Source organism: Etheostoma cragini, chromosome 14 (genome assembly GCF_013103735.1).
Source record: "Etheostoma cragini isolate CJK2018 chromosome 14, CSU_Ecrag_1.0, whole genome shotgun sequence".
NCBI lineage: Eukaryota > Metazoa > Chordata > Actinopteri > Perciformes > Percidae > Etheostoma > Etheostoma cragini.
Genome location: NC_048420.1, coordinates 14,782,900 through 14,788,899, shown reverse-complemented (window position 1 = coordinate 14,788,899; position 6,000 = coordinate 14,782,900).

The window sequence follows — 6,000 nt, the reverse complement described above, 5'->3', positions numbered from 1 at the left end:
GTGTACCTAATAAAGTGGCCGGTGAGTGTATATATATATATATATATATATATATATATATATATATATATATATATACACACACACACACACACACACACACCAGTACTTTAAGTTTTTGTGCTACATCACTTTAAAGCTGTGCAACTCCAAAAGTCATGCTAGTGCAGATTAAACGATCATCACTTTTCATTCTTTTGTTTCCCGTCAAATCTTTTTCCAGAGCTCTTTTATTATCCTCATTTGAAACTAGAGCTTCCAGAACTGTTTCTTCCGATCACCCTGCTTCCTGCAGCCGTCCTCCTGTGACAGAGAGCTTTCCCAGATTTCTCCAGCTTTCTGTCTTCGACTGCTCTCAAATCAATCTGGGATTAGGCTTGATTACGCGGATATCCCTTTGGGACGCTTTATTTCAATGAATTAGTCGAGTGAATGAACAGAACTGCAACAGAACGATATTTTGTAGCAGCCACATAAATTATGCATAGTCTGTGGATATCAACCTGCCTTGATCATCTTCTTTATGGTTTGAATTCAGAGTGAGAAAAATTGTTAATTGCCAGCCTTGTCACATATAATCTTGGCTGTGTTTGATGTAAAATAGCGTCTATATGTTGGTTATTTATTTAGGTGGTGATGGAAATACTGTGCATGATGAAACTGAGACCTAGATAAAATGTTTGTGTGGTGTTTTATGTTTTGCACTTCATGGTTATTGCTAGAATAATGCCAAGATGAGAGAGTAAGAAATGTCATTGATTGCACAGAAACCACTGCATTTAGTCTTATATTAATAATGTGGGTCTGTGCAGAATATATACAGGTCCTATAGTGTTATGTAGTTTATTTATGCATTTTCTTTTCACGGTTTCATTCACGGTTTCATTCTCTTTCTGCACCTCATGTTCAAAACTCATGTTTCAGTGGTGTAAGATTAAGAAATAATTGGGCAGCAGAGCACAGCACCTTTCCAATCCTGTGCCCTTTCAGTTGAATTTGAGGGGCTTGATTGTGAGTAATAAGCAGTATAAATGTGTTCTAATTGAAGCTGACCACGCACATAGTGTTTGTGACAGTAAGAAAGGTGGTAATGTGGCTTCATAGCTAGCAGAGGATAGACACATTTTAGACATAATTTCACTCGGGACATAATTAAATTAATACGCATTTCTGAGTCATTGTTAAAAGCCTATGGATGTTCACATATGATTGACATACTGTATGTTTGTTCTGTGATCAGCGAATCTAGGGAATCCCAGGGCTTGAAATATTAAAAAATGCAAATTGCATACAACAATTAGCATATGGCAGTATTTAAAACCTGTGTTCTCGCCTAAAGAGGGTTTTGCAGTAGACAGAAGAGCGAGGGATTATGGGTGGACACCCACCCGTGTTTTGATTGCTGCACCATTGGGCAAGTCAGATTTCTGTAAACAATGGGCTCATCAAGAGGCTTGATGGTGCATTAAGTCAAACAGTTCCTTGAAGTGCTGTGACTAAATGTAAATTAATCATATGGTTTCAGAGGCACTAAATATAAGACTCATCTTCTTTGCCCTTGAAAAGGACATGAGAAACTTCTATTGTGTCTTGATGCTAAACCTACTTTTCTTTTAATATGTACAATTTCCATAGATAGATAGATAGATAGATAGATAGATAGATAGATACTTCTCATCAACAGAAGTAAAGTTAAGTGCTCAAACTACAGTGGTTGCTGTGACCAATCGATTAGTCTGACATGCTTAGCCATGTCCTGCAGCGAGGGGCTACACGGTTAGATTAAATGCTGGCTAGATCCTCATCAGGGGAAAAAAAAAAAAAAAAAAAAATCAATGGTTGTTGTTAAGGGTGAATAGTGTCCGAGGAGGGGTGGGGATGGAGGATTGTAGAGTCACTTTACATGGTGTGTCCTAGGCTGTTTGCACTCTGGCGCCTGCTTGTATTGACCTGAATAGGAAGCCACGGAGGAGGAGGAGAGAGAGAATTTGTCACCGTAGTTCTTCTTCAATCCCATGTCACCGTTCACTTACACTGACTTTGGATTGCTCCCCAACAATCATGCAACTCTTAAATGAGCAAGGCACCACAGAGCAGGTACTGTAGTGTAATGTGCACACATTTCCACAACTTTTTTAAAATTTACACATTTTAGTTTGGGAATACAAAACTACAGTTGAACTTCATCAATACACCTTTTAATGTTGTTTTTGGAATATACAGAACCTGAATTACACTTAGCTGGATGCTGTGCACAGCTGAACATCAGACACAGAAACACATAATCAAATTTCTATTATCTACTTCCGCTTGCTTTGGAATTAGATCAACAGTGTGTTTATGTGACAAGTGTGCAAACGAATTGCAGAAGGTAGCAGACAAATACAGGGCATTCGCAATAGAGATGTTCTGATACAATATCAGTATTGGTACGGCCTCCGATACTGCATAAAACGCTGGAATCGGAAAGTACTATAGTTAATACACCAATCCTATACCACGTATTAAAGCCATTAAGAAAATCTATGTTAAAGTAGTTTATTTATGTTGTTTTTCCTTTTTATAACTGACAATTTTTTCTAACAGTAGTATGCTGTTGTTAAAACATATCATAAATAACCCACTGGTATCTGATCAGTACTTGGTATCGGCCGATATGCAAGTTCAGGTATCAGAATTGCTATTGGGAAGGAAAAAATGATATCGGACCTCCCAATGACTAATCCAATATTACAAGACTTAGATTTAGATTTTCCTTTTAGAGACCATATCAGTGAGAACTTAATGTAGATTTAAGGGCTGATGTGAGTTTGCATTTATCTCATCGGCATAAAATTCAGACTTTGTTTTTATGTACCTTGTAACTAGCCTGATTAAAGGTTTTTATCATAATCACAAGTCAAAGTTGACCTCCTAAACTTTGTGAACCATTTATCGAGTTGTCTAATGAGATCTAAAATGTCATACAAATTGCACTTCTGTTTAATTCTGGTTTCCTCTATTGGTGCATCATTATCAAGAGCAGGTTTAAAGTGCTGTTTGAGCAAAGTCCAAGCCCCATCAAAATCATTGCTTCCTATAACATCTGACCAATCCCTCCTGGAAAGCCTGTCTTTAAATTCCTCAGCTGTGTAATGTTTTGTGTGCACAAGGTGACGTTATGGTCACTCAAAGCAATATCAAGGACGCCTGATTGAGAAATATTTTCACGTTCTGAAACTAATATTAAGTCTAATAGGGATTGACTGTTAACAGACACTCTATAGGGGTGGAGTTGAAACAGGTTACGTGCTTATTTCACAGATACCAGGAACATTTTGATTCAGTGGTGCTTTACACTTTTACTGGACTTTTTCAAAGAAAAATAAAACCACACTTTGGAGCGCCGCTTAATGTAGTGCGTGGCTGCAACAGCGCCTGGAAGTACGGTGTCCACCATGTGAACCAAAACTGTGCGTGTTAAATTTGAAACCGATGATTAGATTTGAAAGGATTCCACACGATTCCAATAAAGAAACAATTCTATTGGAATCGTCATGTCTGAAACCATTCCAAGTTGGACCCAGTTCTCAACGACCAATCCTAGAGGAGTCCCAGTCCAGTGTACTTCATTCAGCCAGGTGCAGAGAGTGTTCACGTTGACGTCTCACTGAAGAAGTGCATTCATAAATAATTTTTAGTTGGTCAGAAGCTGATCCAATCATCTGCAGTATACTTTTGGTTTACCACCATTAACAAATCTAATGCCAGTAAATGCCTGTTGAGTCTTACCAGACCACACTGAGCACAATGACATTTACGGTCTGGCATGTGTGAGGATAGTCTCCCGCAGCTACAGTGTTTTGAACACATAAGTCATGTGTAGTTGCTGTTGTTCGGTACTGCCTGTCACAATGTTGTGTCATTTCAGCAAGTAGACACAGCTAGCTGGGTAGAACTTATTAGGTAGCATTACAACACCATACATAGAAACAAATCAAAGATATATCTTAGTAGCTAACTGCCTGTAGCCCGACTGTGAATGGAGCTGATCTTTAGTCATTGCTTTGAACATGTTTATTCTTGTAGTCTATTCAAAAACAGTGTAGGAGATTAACTTTGTTATTGGCTTTTTTGACTGTTGTATTTGCCTACCAGAATCATTGTCTACACAACAACCTGAACAATCACCAAAACCTCAGTAGAAGAGATTCAAATAATTGTGCTCTATTGTCAATTACATCAAAAAGTTCAGCACTGGTAGTTTTGTCTGTCTACAGGAATAATGTGGACCTCTGGGGGATGCGCTGATTGTTTCTTAACTGATCATTGTTCCCTTCTTATTGAACCTGATGGATACTTTTTTTATTTATTTTTTATTTTTTATTTTATTTTTTATTTATTTTTTAAATGTGAGGTGGTGTGACCTATATTAAAATTTGACCTCTGTTTTACAAAAGTGAACAAGTTTGTAGACATTGGAATTCCCTCAGGTGCCCCAAAGCTACTCTGAAGCATGCCTAACACACTGTATAAGGAGGGTTATTTTTATTTTTTTAACCATTAATCCAGTGTTGAGTATGATTGCCAAAGCTTCCTGGCCAGACTCAAACATGAGATACTGTAACCCTATAGTCAACGTCCTTAGTTTGAGTTTTTAACATTTATGTAGAAAATCCAATGTGCAGTCAAGTTTAAGCTAAACTGTATATTCGTACATATTAGCAGTTAAACAGACTTTGTCAAAGTGTCACATAAAAAGCAGTTTATTTTGACGTAAAATCTTGATTTGCAATTCAAGTGCATAATACTGAAAATTCCCATGTATACATTGTGAAACCCCGATGGAACAGGACTCACTACCACTTGTGTGAATGTGTCTGTGAAAGGTAAAGCCCTGTGATTTGTTATAAAGTCCCTCTTTGCATAAACCCTTAAAGCATTCTGACAAAATAATCTAGTATTTGTGAATATCACCCTCTACTATAGGTCTACTTTCAGGCAACCACACACTTTAATATGTATACAAAATAATGAAGAAAATGGTCTTATCATGATATCTCACAATCTAGTATTCTCTTTACTCTGAAAAGCTTACACCCCCTCGACTCCATGACTCTCAAAGAACAAAGAGGGAATAACTTCACTGTTTTGCTAGTTCTTGAATTGTGTTTCTGAGGCAACAAGGAGATTACTACTGTACGGCAGCAAGAGCCCTAGGTGCTGCTGGTGATGTCAGATAATTATGCATAAACAAACGTCCAGAAAAGGCTTGGTGCCAAGGCTCTCAGGACATATCATAAGGCAGAAGTAACCCAATAAGAACACAAATAACCTTTCTGCATAGTTAGAAGTTTTAATGGGTATAGGTGTTTTAATAGGTGTCTGTACAAGATAACGTAACAGATAATGTCTAGGTTTTAAAACTATATTATAAACGTATGACGTTATGTCTCCAAATTAATGAATACCGTAAACCCTGTTACCTTTTTATAATTATTGAAGTATAGAGGAGTGTATGTTTTTTTTTGTCTTTTTAAAAGCTTGTTGATTAATTAAACCTGTTTTTGTCAATTAACTGTTTATATTAGCCCAAAACTTCATTATTTAGGACATATTTTGAAAAGGAATTCATTTTACTTGGATGTGAGAAAAGTGCTCGGGATAATAGGAATGCTATTTTCTTTAGAATCGTTTAAAAAAGTACCCTCAGTGATGAGAGCTCCTTAGGGCTGATATGTTTTTAAGCCATCAAACAATCAAATGTAGCCATAGATAGATAGATAAAAAAAATGTTCTGCTTGATTTAATTGAATCTCCTGCAAACAATTTGTCATTTGCCTTTTTCATATTTTTACTGGCAATTAATGTCTCACAGTATGCAAGGCGCGTTTTAAACCTGCGAGTCAACTGAAACTGCTGGGAAGTGCTTGTTAACAAGTGATTTATGAGTCTGGCTTATTACTGTGAGATTTCATTGATTTTAAAAAATTGCCCACCCCCGGTTATTGTGTGCTTTTC